The sequence below is a fragment of the Juglans microcarpa x Juglans regia genome, chromosome 4D (assembly GCF_004785595.1).
Source record: "Juglans microcarpa x Juglans regia isolate MS1-56 chromosome 4D, Jm3101_v1.0, whole genome shotgun sequence".
Classification (NCBI taxonomy): domain Eukaryota; kingdom Viridiplantae; phylum Streptophyta; class Magnoliopsida; order Fagales; family Juglandaceae; genus Juglans; species Juglans microcarpa x Juglans regia.
The window spans coordinates 35,559,609-35,571,908 of record NC_054600.1 but is presented as its reverse complement, the minus strand read 5'-3'; the positions used below and the strand labels follow the sequence as shown (position 1 = coordinate 35,571,908).

General features: G+C 32.7%; 1 long non-coding RNA gene across 1 annotated transcript; it reads right to left on the bottom strand.

Moving 5' to 3' along the window:
• Positions 1-10,041: 10,041 nt before the first annotated feature.
• On the bottom strand, positions 10,042-11,490 carry LOC121260390. Its single transcript, XR_005939712.1, has 2 exons — positions 11,450-11,490; positions 10,042-10,161 (listed from the first exon to the last, which is right to left on the bottom strand). It is a non-coding gene; the product is annotated as an uncharacterized LOC121260390 (long non-coding RNA).
• Between the last annotated feature and the right edge of the window lie 810 nt (positions 11,491-12,300).

Here is a 12,300-nt window from a genome sequence, read left to right as displayed (position 1 = left end):
AAGCGCACATTATTGTACCGCATCAAAAGATAAAGTGAATAATATAAATTAGAGAATATAGTAACAATTCTCTTAATTCAATGAAAGGGTTACTTGAAATCGAACAGTTAACCCTCAATATAGAAGTCCCAGGAATCCCATTCCCTCCAACATCGCATTCTCACCTTCCCATCAAGCCACCATCAATTCTTACCTCCTGATAGTGATAGCTGCCATCTCTCGTTGATCGACCACCAATGACAACTCTTTCCCATCTAGCCGTCGTCCATCTCCTAGTAATCTCTCTCCCACTGCCCTCTCTCTTTCTCCCCCTTGGCCCTTGCAGTGGCTTGTAAACTTGTTTATCGTGCTCAATATTTTCTGGTTAGTGAAAGCAATGAAATTGTATATCTTGGTGGAAAACCTGTCATATTTGAAAAATCTAGGTTGGAGCTCTTTTAGGTCTTGTTTGATTTCGTATATTGTCTTATCTTATCTCTTCTCAATATTCAAACACCATTTAAACATAAATATTTTTTAATTTCAAATTTTCAACTTTTTCATCAAAAAACATTGACAATGATCTAGCCAAAGCCAAAATTTGCCTAAAACTACATGTTTTGCCTAAAGTCAAACTCATTCAAGATATAACCCCACATTAAATTATTCATATATTAACCAAAATAATAATAGAATATTATTTTTTAATAATAATATTTAAAAAAATTCATATTTTTTTTAAACGTTATTTCCAACAATTTTAGGAATCAATCTTCATTGCAGTGGGACATCATCACATTGAAAGACAAACACAGAGTAGGTAGCTAGGTAGCATGTCCATGTGTGTTTCCACTTGCATTAGCATTAGCAACATGAGAATTTTGTGACATGCACAAAATCAGAACTTAATATAGCCATGAGTAAAATCTAGAAGAATCTGAACTTAGTATTTCCTGGTACATGCAAGTTGACCCTACACAAAATCAGACACAAGTTCAAGTTTGGAAATTAAATCCAAACCATACACAAACAATCCAACCGTGCTCATTGTGAATTTCGTCTTCTCTATCTTTTTGTACATAAGTTAACCACATTCCAAAATTTATGACTAGCATGCTGAAAGTTCAAGGAAGAAGCATAGTATTCAATGGACTTTACACGCAAAATGTATACAAGAAAAACATCCATCTAGAAAGTGAAAAACATACATTTCCAATCATGAAAAACTTTTTGTTTTGATAGGTAATGAAAATCAAGAAAACAAAGGTGTCAATCCAGCCCGAACACTTATTATGAAGTGGCATCATTTGAAAAAAATAGGAATAGGACTGGTGGAACTTCACTTACCCTTTTCAAGAATGGCTGGCGTGTGTTGGATGCAATACGAATAGGTGTGTCCATCTCAGGGGACAATTTCTTGAAATTGAAGTGTTATTTTCCAGTTCAGTTTTATTCATCAATGAGTCAATGATTGACATGGCTACTGTTAGAATCAGCAATTTAGTTTTGCTGTGAAGTTTATAATGTTGTAGTTGTCCTAGGTATAAGAAATAGGTGTAAAATCCTAATGTAGTTCACCATTTGATTTCTTGGAAGGGTTTATGGGCTTGTTTTAAGGAAGAAGCATGGTATTCAACCATATTAAAAAAAAAAAAAAAAAAAAAAAAAAAAAAAATCCCTGGTGATAAATCAAAATCTAGACTACCAAACCATATTTGCACCAACAAACTATATTGGCCGGGTTTTGTTTGTATGATGTTTTGGTCATAATTTAGAGCCCTTGTATGTTTTCTGTAATGGTTAAAGTTAATGCATTCTATTAATCCTTGAAAAAATGTCTAACCAAGCATCCAAACAAAGAAATTAAAACCAGAAGAAACAAAAAGATAAAAAATATAAAATCTATAGACTGCTTTACTACTCTACCAAGGCCTTTTTGTTTCCTTTCACACAGTTTCTTTACATATTTTCTCACATAAATTCACACATGAAAATCAAATGGGATATATATGTTTTTAATATTTTTCTTCAGGTCAGTAAACAGAAAAATGCTCATTTCTAGATAACAAACAGGGTTGATATTTTCATCTTTACTCTTGAAACCAGTACCAGCATACAAAATTAATCAAAAACCATACAAAATAAATCTCTCGCAGCAACATGCAAATGACTCGATTATATACTATACAAAATTAATCTAATGGAACCAGTAAACAAATTATTAATCTAATGAAACCAGTATACAAAATTAATCTAATGATAATAACTTAATCTAATCAAACCAATATACAAAATTAATCTAATGAAACCAGTAAAAAATTAATTTAATTATAATAACTTGAACAAACCCTAAATTAATCTAAATCCATACAAAATCACCAACAACAAGGATTAACAACTAACTACAAGATTAACAAGAAAATGAATTTTTACCTAACATCCACACGAGATTAATAGTTGAGCGATTGAAAAACCAGCCTCAAGATGTCCAATAATCGCAGAAAGGGAAGAGAGATAATCATGAAATGGATGAAAAACATTTTCTGGAATAAAATGGACAGACAACGATGCGAGGGAAGAGAGAAAATTGAGAGAAATGGAGGGCAAGGGATAGAATCGCTCCAGGAAACGAAGAAAAAAAAAAATTCTTCACTCAAACATAGGGACAATGGCGATTCAAGGGAGAAAATGGAAAGAAATTAAGAGAAAGTGAGTTTCATATCAGAGAATCTTCTTCTAAGAAATAGAACCAAAAATATTTATTCTCCTCAATAGAGCGGTTCGAGAAGAGAGAGAGAGAGAGAGAGGGAGAGAGAGAGGGAGAGAGATGTGTTGGGGTGGAGACTGGGTTTGGAGCTGAAAATAGAGAAACAGAGCGTTTGCTCGACATGCGCTCGAGCGAAGCTCAACCCGTCAGTTTGCTCAAGTCTCGCGCGACAGTGGGCTCGAGCGAGACACAAATCCTAGTGTTCGCTCGAGCTCTGCTCGACATCCCGCTCGAGCTAATATTGATTGGATGTTCACTCAATGCACGCTCGACACGCCGCTCGAGCAAAGAACGTATTTTTGTCATATTAGGGTTTCCAGCGTCGTTTACTATAAATATGTTATATTTGACTTGTTTGGCTTGACTTTTAGCATATTTTGAGATAGAATAATTGTCAAATGAGTGCATATTGTGTGAGAGAGCAAAAAGCCCTAGAGATTGTGAATTGAGATTGAGTTATTGTAATCTCCTCTGATTAATAAGATTTTTGTAGCTCTATGGACATAGACAATTTGCCGAACCACGTATATTGTACGTCGTGTACTTGATCGTGCTTGCTTTTACATTATTTTTCATCATTGATGTGTGTGTTTTGCACAATAACTGGTATCAAGAGCCAAGGAAAGATCTGAAGGAGAACGATGGCTGGAGATAAAGTGAAAGCACCCGAGATAGAGAAGTTCAACGACACTGATTTTGGATACTGGAAGATGCAGATTGAAAACTATTTTTATGGGAAGAGACTCTACCTTCCATTGTTGGGAAAGAATCATAAATGATGCTGAGTGAACCCTATTAGATCGACAGATTCTAGGGATTGTTCGACTGACATCGTCCAGAACAGTGGTACACAATGTCAGTAAGGAGAGAACCACGACAAATCTCATGGCAACTTTGTTAGGTATGTATGAAAAGTCGTCGGCAAATAACAAAGTGCACTTGATGAATAAATTGTTAAATTTGAATATTTCAGAAGGTATGTCTGTGGCCCAACATTTGAATGAACTCAATACGATCACAAATCAACTGTCTTATGTAGAGATTGAGTTTGATGATGAGATTAGAGCGTTTATTCTGTTGGCGTTGCTGCCAAATAGTTGGGAGACCATGATGATTGTTGTGAGTAGTTCAGCCAGCAAGATGAAATTTAACTATGACGACATACGTGAGATGATTCTTGCTAAAGAGGTACGTAGAAGAGACTCAGGTGAGTTCTCGGGTATTGGATTGACCCTGAATGTTGATAATCTGGGCAGAGGACATGATATGTCAAGCTCCAAATGTAGGGTGAAGAGCAAGACGAGATCTAGGTAGCAGATTACGTGCTGGAGTTATGGAAAGCTGAACCACATTAGGAAAAATTGCAAGAATCAAGAAAGTGTTGAGGATGATGAGGTGAATGTAGTGGCAAAAGAAATTCAAGATGTCTTACTTCTTGCAGTGCACAATCGGTTTGATGATTGGGTGTTGGATTCAAGAACTTCGTTCCATAGCACCTCACATCGACAATCATGCAGAATTATGTTGCTGGTGATTTTGGGAAGATGTATGCGGTTGATGAAGAGACATTAGATGTAGTGGGAGTGGGTGATGTGCACATCATACTTCCAAATATGGGTGTGTGAACTTTACAACAAGTCAGACACGTTCCGAATCTGATGAAAAACCTGATCTTTGTGGGATAGCTTGATGACAGCGGTTATATAGTAGCATTCTTTAGAGGAGCTTGAAAGATCACTAAGGGTGTGTTGATCTTAGTGCATGGTAAGATATCTAACTTTTTGTATTTAACATCAAGGTCCATTAATGTGCAGGGAAATACAAGAGTACAAAAAGACAAACTTGATCATGCGAAAGATATGAGGAAGCCCAAAAGAGTCAGTTTTGTCGTTCCTCGTGTAAGCTTGAGAAAGTTGGTTGAGGTTGCCAGGATCGGTTCAAGACCAGATACTCCTAGACTCCTAGTGCAGTGGGAGTTGTGAGTCGCCCAATGGATGTGCTAACTAAGGGCGATGTACGTAGAAGACTGAAGTCGGGTTTGACTTCAGTGCATCTTCTGACTTAAAGACAGGAGTTGTGAGCTGCAGAGACGATAGGGTTTGATTGGGAACAATGGCTATCATATGGAGACCCAGTCTCCAAGTTAGAGATTGTTGGGGTGAAGTGGAGCTGAAAAATGAGAAACAGAGAGTTTGCTCGATGTGCGCTCGACAGTGGACTCGAGCGAAGTGAAGCTCAACCCATGAGTTCGCTCGAGTCTCGCGTGATAGTGGGCTCAAGCGAGACACAAATCCTAGTATTCGTTAGAGCCCCACTCAAGCCAATGTTGATTGGTTGTTTGCTTGATGCGCACTCAACAAGCCGCTAGAGCGAAAAACATATTTTTGCCAGATTAGAGTTTCCAGTGTCGTTTACTATAAATATATTATATTTGACTTGTTTGGCATGACTTTCAGTATATTTTGAGAGATAACAATTGTAAAGTGAGTGCATATTGTCTGAAAGAGTAAAAAATCATAGAGATTGTGAGTTGAGATTGAGTGATTGTAATCTCTTCTGGTTAATAAGATTTCTGCAGTTCTGTAGACATAGATAATTTACTGAACCACGTATATTGTACGTCGTATACTTGATCGTGCTTACTTTTACTTTATTTGTTATCGTTTGTGTGTGTATTTTACGTAACAAAAAAAAAGTGAAAGTGGGAAGATAAAGTATGAAAAGGATCAAAATGAATTATGCGGGGTTGCCTAAAGAACAGTTAATTATTTTAATTGAATAAAATATTCATTTGGCTCCCAAACAGTAGAACGTCAAATATAACTTTTGCAATACATTCACTGTAGCTCAAACTCCCACTTTTTGAGTTTTAACTAGCTCAATGCAGGACCTTTAATGTAAAACTAGGTATATTTTGCAATTCATTGGCATTTGGTTAGGTCAATGACAGTGCTCTAATTATTATCTAATTATTATAATTTTTTAAATTTTTAAATAAAACATAAAAAAAAAAAATTAACTTTTTCAAATCTCAAAATAAAAATTATATTATAACAATATTATAACTTTATAATATTTTTATTCAACCTTTTTTCTTTTATTTTTCAAAATTTCATAAAACATCTTAATTCAAACTATTTCATTACTAGTCATAAACTATCTCACTATTATTCATAGATTTTTCATATCAACTCATCCTATTTGTATAAAACGAGGACTTAATATATTTATTAGCCATAGTCTTGTTTATCAATCTTTCTTAGGCAAGTTGCTCATTTACCGGATGCTTATAATCATTTGTCGAAACTCAACAACAAAGTATGTCAGTGGAAATATTGCTTACAAAGGTTTTTGTTATGTCTTGGAAAATCGTTGCATAACACAGTAGTGTTGAGATATAGCCACTACTGTCGAACTTCACTCGAAATAATTAACTTTGATGAGATGAAACGAACGGAATGACTTTGTTTGGATATACAAGTATTTTAAGATATTTTCAAATACTTTAGATATTTTCATATATTTACTTTTTAAACATCATTTAAATATAAAATATTTTTTAATTTCAAATTGTTAACTTTTTCATCTAATCATTATTTAATTATTACAACATTTCCAAACTCCTAAACAAAACACAAAAAATAATACAATTTTTTCAAATTTCAAAATAAAAATAATACTTAAACAAATTTTTTAACTTTGCAAATAATACTTAAACAAATAATAAAAATAATACTTAAACAAATAATACCTAAACTCCCGCTGCATTTTTCTAAATTTTGTTTACTTAGTGATTAAGTAAGTATTTTTTAATGATATTATGATTTTTTTATTTAAAAATAATATTTAAAAGTGTTAAAAAATACATATAAAAAAAAAAGAAAAAAAAAACGACAATTACACTAATGGTAGCTCCTAGCAGTTGCTGTAGAGCCACCCTTCTCAAAATCTAGTAAAACATGTTAACTCAAACTATTTCATTACTATTCTTAAATTATTTTACTATTTAGGTATATTTTAAAATAGAGAAATGATATTTATAATCGTGAAATGCGTAAATATTATGTAATTATCTTAAAAAATAGATAAATACAGGACTCACATAAAAAACAAAACTAATTTTTTAATAATAGACTTTATTTTTTTTAAAAAAAATTATGTATCTGCAACTACATATAACATTATTCTTTAAAATAATATAAATGTAAGACGCTGAAAACTTGAGAAAGATTATTTCGTTTTGGGATGACATGTCATGCGCACGTGTCTTAGACGTCACGTTAATATTAAATATAAAAAAAAAACTTAAGAAAAAATTGAATTTTAAATAAGCTTATTGTTTGTTTTTAGAGTGAGTTGAAAGTTGAAAAATTAAATAAAATATTATTAGAATATATTTTTTAATATTATTTTTATTTTGAGATTTAAAAGTTTTAAATTATTTATTTTATTTTGTATAAAAAATTTAAAAAAATTATAATGATTAGATGATATGAAATTAAAAAAATAATAAAAATAAACTAGACTTTTATAATTAAACAAATTAAAAAATCCTTAGCTACAACTTGGTCATAAATATAGTACCATCGGCATCAACAATAGAGTACAACTGCAAGCACCAAAGCCTCCATTAATAGATTTACATCATTTTTTCCCATCTTTCCACCCAATCATGGTGAGGAAAGAAGTTCTCTTCGTAGGAGCATATTGAATTTTCGACTAAGGAAACAAATTAAAAGATCATAAGATATAATTCGGTAGTAAATTTGAATTTGAATTTGAATCGTAATAAAATAAAAAAAATAAATGAATAAATCTTGACAACCACTGCTTATTTGAACTCAACTCATTTATATTTTTAATTGAATAAAATTGTGTATGATAAAGTGAAGTAGTCTCGGATTACTTCATTACTAATCATAAATTTTTCATTAATATTAATAATTTTTTATTATTATTTATTATTATTCATAAATCATCTGAAATCAAGTCAATATAGAAACTTAGTCTAAATGAAACTTGAAAATATATCAATAAGATTCTAATTATATTTGGGCTGGAATTATGAAAAACTCATGGGTGATGGGTTTGTGCATCCTTAAATTTGTTGAGACTTTATTCGGAACACCCAATACCAATAATAATAATAATAATAAAAGAAAAGAGATTCTATCTGCATATCTCATTGGCAAGGGAGATGCAATGGGTTGACTTCAAAAAAAAAACATGGTGAGTCCGGGAACTCCTGAAATTTGGATATCAGTTTAAAAAAATTAGATTGCTTCGTCAAACTCAAGTTGGGTTAACAGTTAAAATGTCATCATAATTATATTTAAAATACGATTTATCAGTTGGGTTAATAATTAGAAAGCTGATATTGGATGGTAAGATGACCATAACATAGGAAAAAGTCCTATTAATTTACAATAATTAAATTAAAATTAAAAAATAGAAAAAATAATATTTGTAGTCATAGAGTGCGCAAGTGATGCGCACTCATTTTGAAAAAAACATATAAGTTTGAGACTCACATGGAAAAATTAATTTTTTAATAGTAAATCTTATTCTTTTTTCAAATGAGTGCGTGACACTTACACAAATCATGATTGTATTTAACATTACCAAAAAAATAGTGGGGTGGTCCAGCACAGACAGCTACCATCGGAGGGGTCTGCAACCACCTCGAACATGGAGGTGGCAATTACGACACTAGGTTACCGCCATATGGCATTGAATTGGCCAAAATTAAGCGCTTGGTGACATTGAATTGAGTGGCCGAATCTAACACCTGAGAGCATCTTCATTGGTTTGGCCAAATGCATCTTCAAAATTAAGTGCTTGGTGACGTTGAATTGAGTGGCCGAATCTAACACCTGAGAGCATCTTCATTGGTTTGGCCAAATGCATCTTCAAAATTTAACCAATATCACACTTCTTTACATTTGCCTATTACATTTAAATTCAATCCTCACATTGGATTAGCCATTCACTCTTTATATAATAATAAAATATTATTAAATTAATAATTTTTTATTTAATTTATTTGTATCACATTTTATAATTCTACCAATTTAATATTAATAATAATTATATTTTAATTAAACTAATATTAAAAAAATCATATTTTCAAATGTCATTTAATGCTAATAACCAAAAATTGATATTAAACTTTTAAATTTCTATCTAAATTTCCTATTCACTAATCAAATATCTAGCAACATACTCATTTCAATGTCAATAAAACATCTGCACATACATAAACACCTACAAGACATTTTAAGATCCAACGCCATCTTAATTACAAAAAACAGATATATAAATCTGCACTTCCAACATTTGATCAATTAGTATGTTAGCACTTCCAACATTTGATAAATCTGCACTTACCATGTCTAGCAACATACTAGTATTCATGACTAACAACATACCATGGACGACAGCACAAAAAGAAACCCCTAGATTAACAGCAGTTATAAAAAAACCAAATACATCCACATAAATTGTTACATACATCTGCTATACTAAACCCAAAAAACATGCATATGTCATGAAGTTCTAAAAAACATCCACATGATGAGTTACAAAAACTATCCACATAAAATTTATGAGTTTTCAATAAAATTCAGCAGCAAAATCCAAAATGAGTAGTACCCAATGTTTTAAATACCGTATCGAAAGTCGTATCGATTAAGGCACTGGAACGAAATATTTCGATACCGGTACCATTTCGTATACCATTTCGGGATAGTCGATATATGAATAAATTATATATATAAATATATATAAATTAAATTCTAAAATAATAGTCTATATATGAATAAACTATATATAAATACACATATATATATATAAATTATAAATAGCCTAGTCTGAATTGGGGGTCCAAAAATAAGCTTGTAGTTTAAAAAAATGAAAAAAAAATTTGAAGGCCAAAATATAGGCCGGTACAGGCCGAAATTGAGACCGGAACGACCGGTACCGGCCGGTACGAAACATATAAGGTACCTGTACCGGCCCAATGGTCGGTACGGAAAATTTTGACTGTACCAGCCGGTACGGTACGAAATTCAAAACACTGATAGTACCTGCAAAAAACACAAAATTAAGCTCAGAATTAAGCAAATATTAATCTCAAAATTGACAAAAATAGCAACTACTAGGATTTCCAAGTGTGCAAAAACAGCAACTCTTCATTAGATTAACCAAAAACAACAACTACAAAATGAACAATATATTACCAGGTGTGCACAAACACCATTGGCAACTGTAACGGTAGAGTAGCATTTCTTTCTCTGTGTTGGCAAATTATCCACATGCACTTGCCACTTTAGTTGGTGCCTTGATAGGTTCCAACAATGGTCCAAATTATAGTTGCCTTTTTGTGTCGATCGGTACATTAACTTTATCTTCTCCATCTAAACAACAATCATAAAAATATTAATACATATTACAATCCAAATTTATGATAATTAGAAACATACATTGTCTTGTTCATTGGTACCGCTTGGATGCATTGATTCAACTTGGGCCAAGCAACCACAAAATTTGTTCTTTTTGGATAGTTGACAATCGATTAGTCAACGACCCCACAAAACGTTTAGGCCAATTAGGTTTTTTTTTATAAGTATTGAAGTAATCATGGATTCTTATCCACATTTGGGTGGACTTTTGATCAATCCCCCTAATAACATCTATGCTGATGTTGAGACATCCTGATACAAGGAGAATGTCTTCCTCCACGATGAAAGGCACACCCCGTTGGGATAGTTTAGTTTGTGCCCTTACTTCCCCTTCAGGTTGTGTCACTTCAACCTCAGCCTCAATATAATCATGCAAGACACTAGCCATGGAGGGTTATTAATACCTTCTCCATCACTTTGCAAGAGTGTGGTGAAAAAATGATCGTCCAATAAGTGTGAATCCATCATTTATAAAACAGTCAGCAAGTAATAAAGTTAACACAACAATTTAAGTAGGGGAGACAGTCAAAACATTAAGCAAGAATGAGATGACACAAGAAATTACATATTACATATTGAGATGCAGCAAGTTCCATAAACAATCAGCAAAAAAATAGGAAATTATTGCCATCTATATGCTTGTGTAATAAACAGTCAGCAAGTTCCATATTTTCATATGTGTGGCATATTTTCATAAAACCGTTATGACTCAAAAATGATTTTAGAGCTGAGCTCCATTATCCACGTATGTTGTAATATAAATGGAGGTGTTATCACAAATTGGTAATCATCGCCATAAGAGCAACCAATTATATGTTTTTTACCCAAGTAAGAACTACTTTATTTAATAAATAAGTAGACTCATCTCATTAAAATGATATTTTTATAACCCGAGTAGGACATTTTTAGTTCCATGGTGTGTGGTCTGAAACTTTTTGTCTTCCCTCTCAATCTTCCTTAAAACTGTTATGAACCCAACTAGCTTACTTGCCCATTTCTACAAACGCTACCCGTGCATTCTATTATTCATTCCATGCATCACCATTTCCATTTTACACCAGCCCACTTACAACACGGGAGAATCACAAGGATTCATTACAAGCAAAACAGACTCCATTACAAAAACACACTAGGATTTCAATCCCAAAATCACTTCAACAAAATCAAATCCCTAATTGTCAATCCCACTTCCACATTTGTAAGTAAAACCAAGAGCTTAAAAAAAATGCAACAATGAAATTACAGATCGGAAGTGGGAGTGAGAGTGAGAGAAAGAGAGAGAGGAGAGAGAGAAATCGAGAAGAAATTTTATAAGGAAAAAATCCAGAACATCAAAAAAATACTTACAGATCAGAAGTGGGAGTGAGAGAGAGAGAGAAGTCATGGAGGGGCACAACCATAGGTCGTGGAGGGACTGCGAATCGGGAGTGGGAGTGGGAGTGAGAGAGAGACAGAGAGAAAGTGGAGAGAAAGTTACAGGTGAATAAATATTCCCACGTTTTTGTTGTCGTTCCCGCGTGTGTAGTAGGAGTAAGAAATTAGTATTTTAATATTTGGTAAATTAATTGTGGCTCTCCATCTTTAGCCAACCACTGTAGCAGAAGTCTAAATTATTTTAGATTTGGCCAATTCAATGTGAGGTGTTCCTTACATCAATTATGTAAATTTTAGCCAACATTCTCATTCGGCCAAGCCAATGAGGATGCTTTGAGTAGCATCAGATTTGGTAGATTTGTTTAGATTCATCAAATCTAGTGCCAACTTAACTAAATCTGACTCCACTAATGCCGTATTTGTCACTAGAGATTTTTTCAACAACCACTGATCGATGTTCCGAGAAATGACAGAATTAATTTTTTTTGTGATCATTATTAGGGTCTTTAAAATCTAAGTATATATTTTATTTTAAGTTTTTAGAATTTTCATTTGAACATTTAATATGACATCATTGACCTTATTACAAAATTAGAACGTTGAAGTGATGATTTATCATCACAACAACACCTCTTTTTAAAATAATAGTTTGACCAAAGAAAGTGGGATAGTTTGAAACCAATTTTTTAGATTTCTCTCTCTTGATCTCTCTTTTTATTT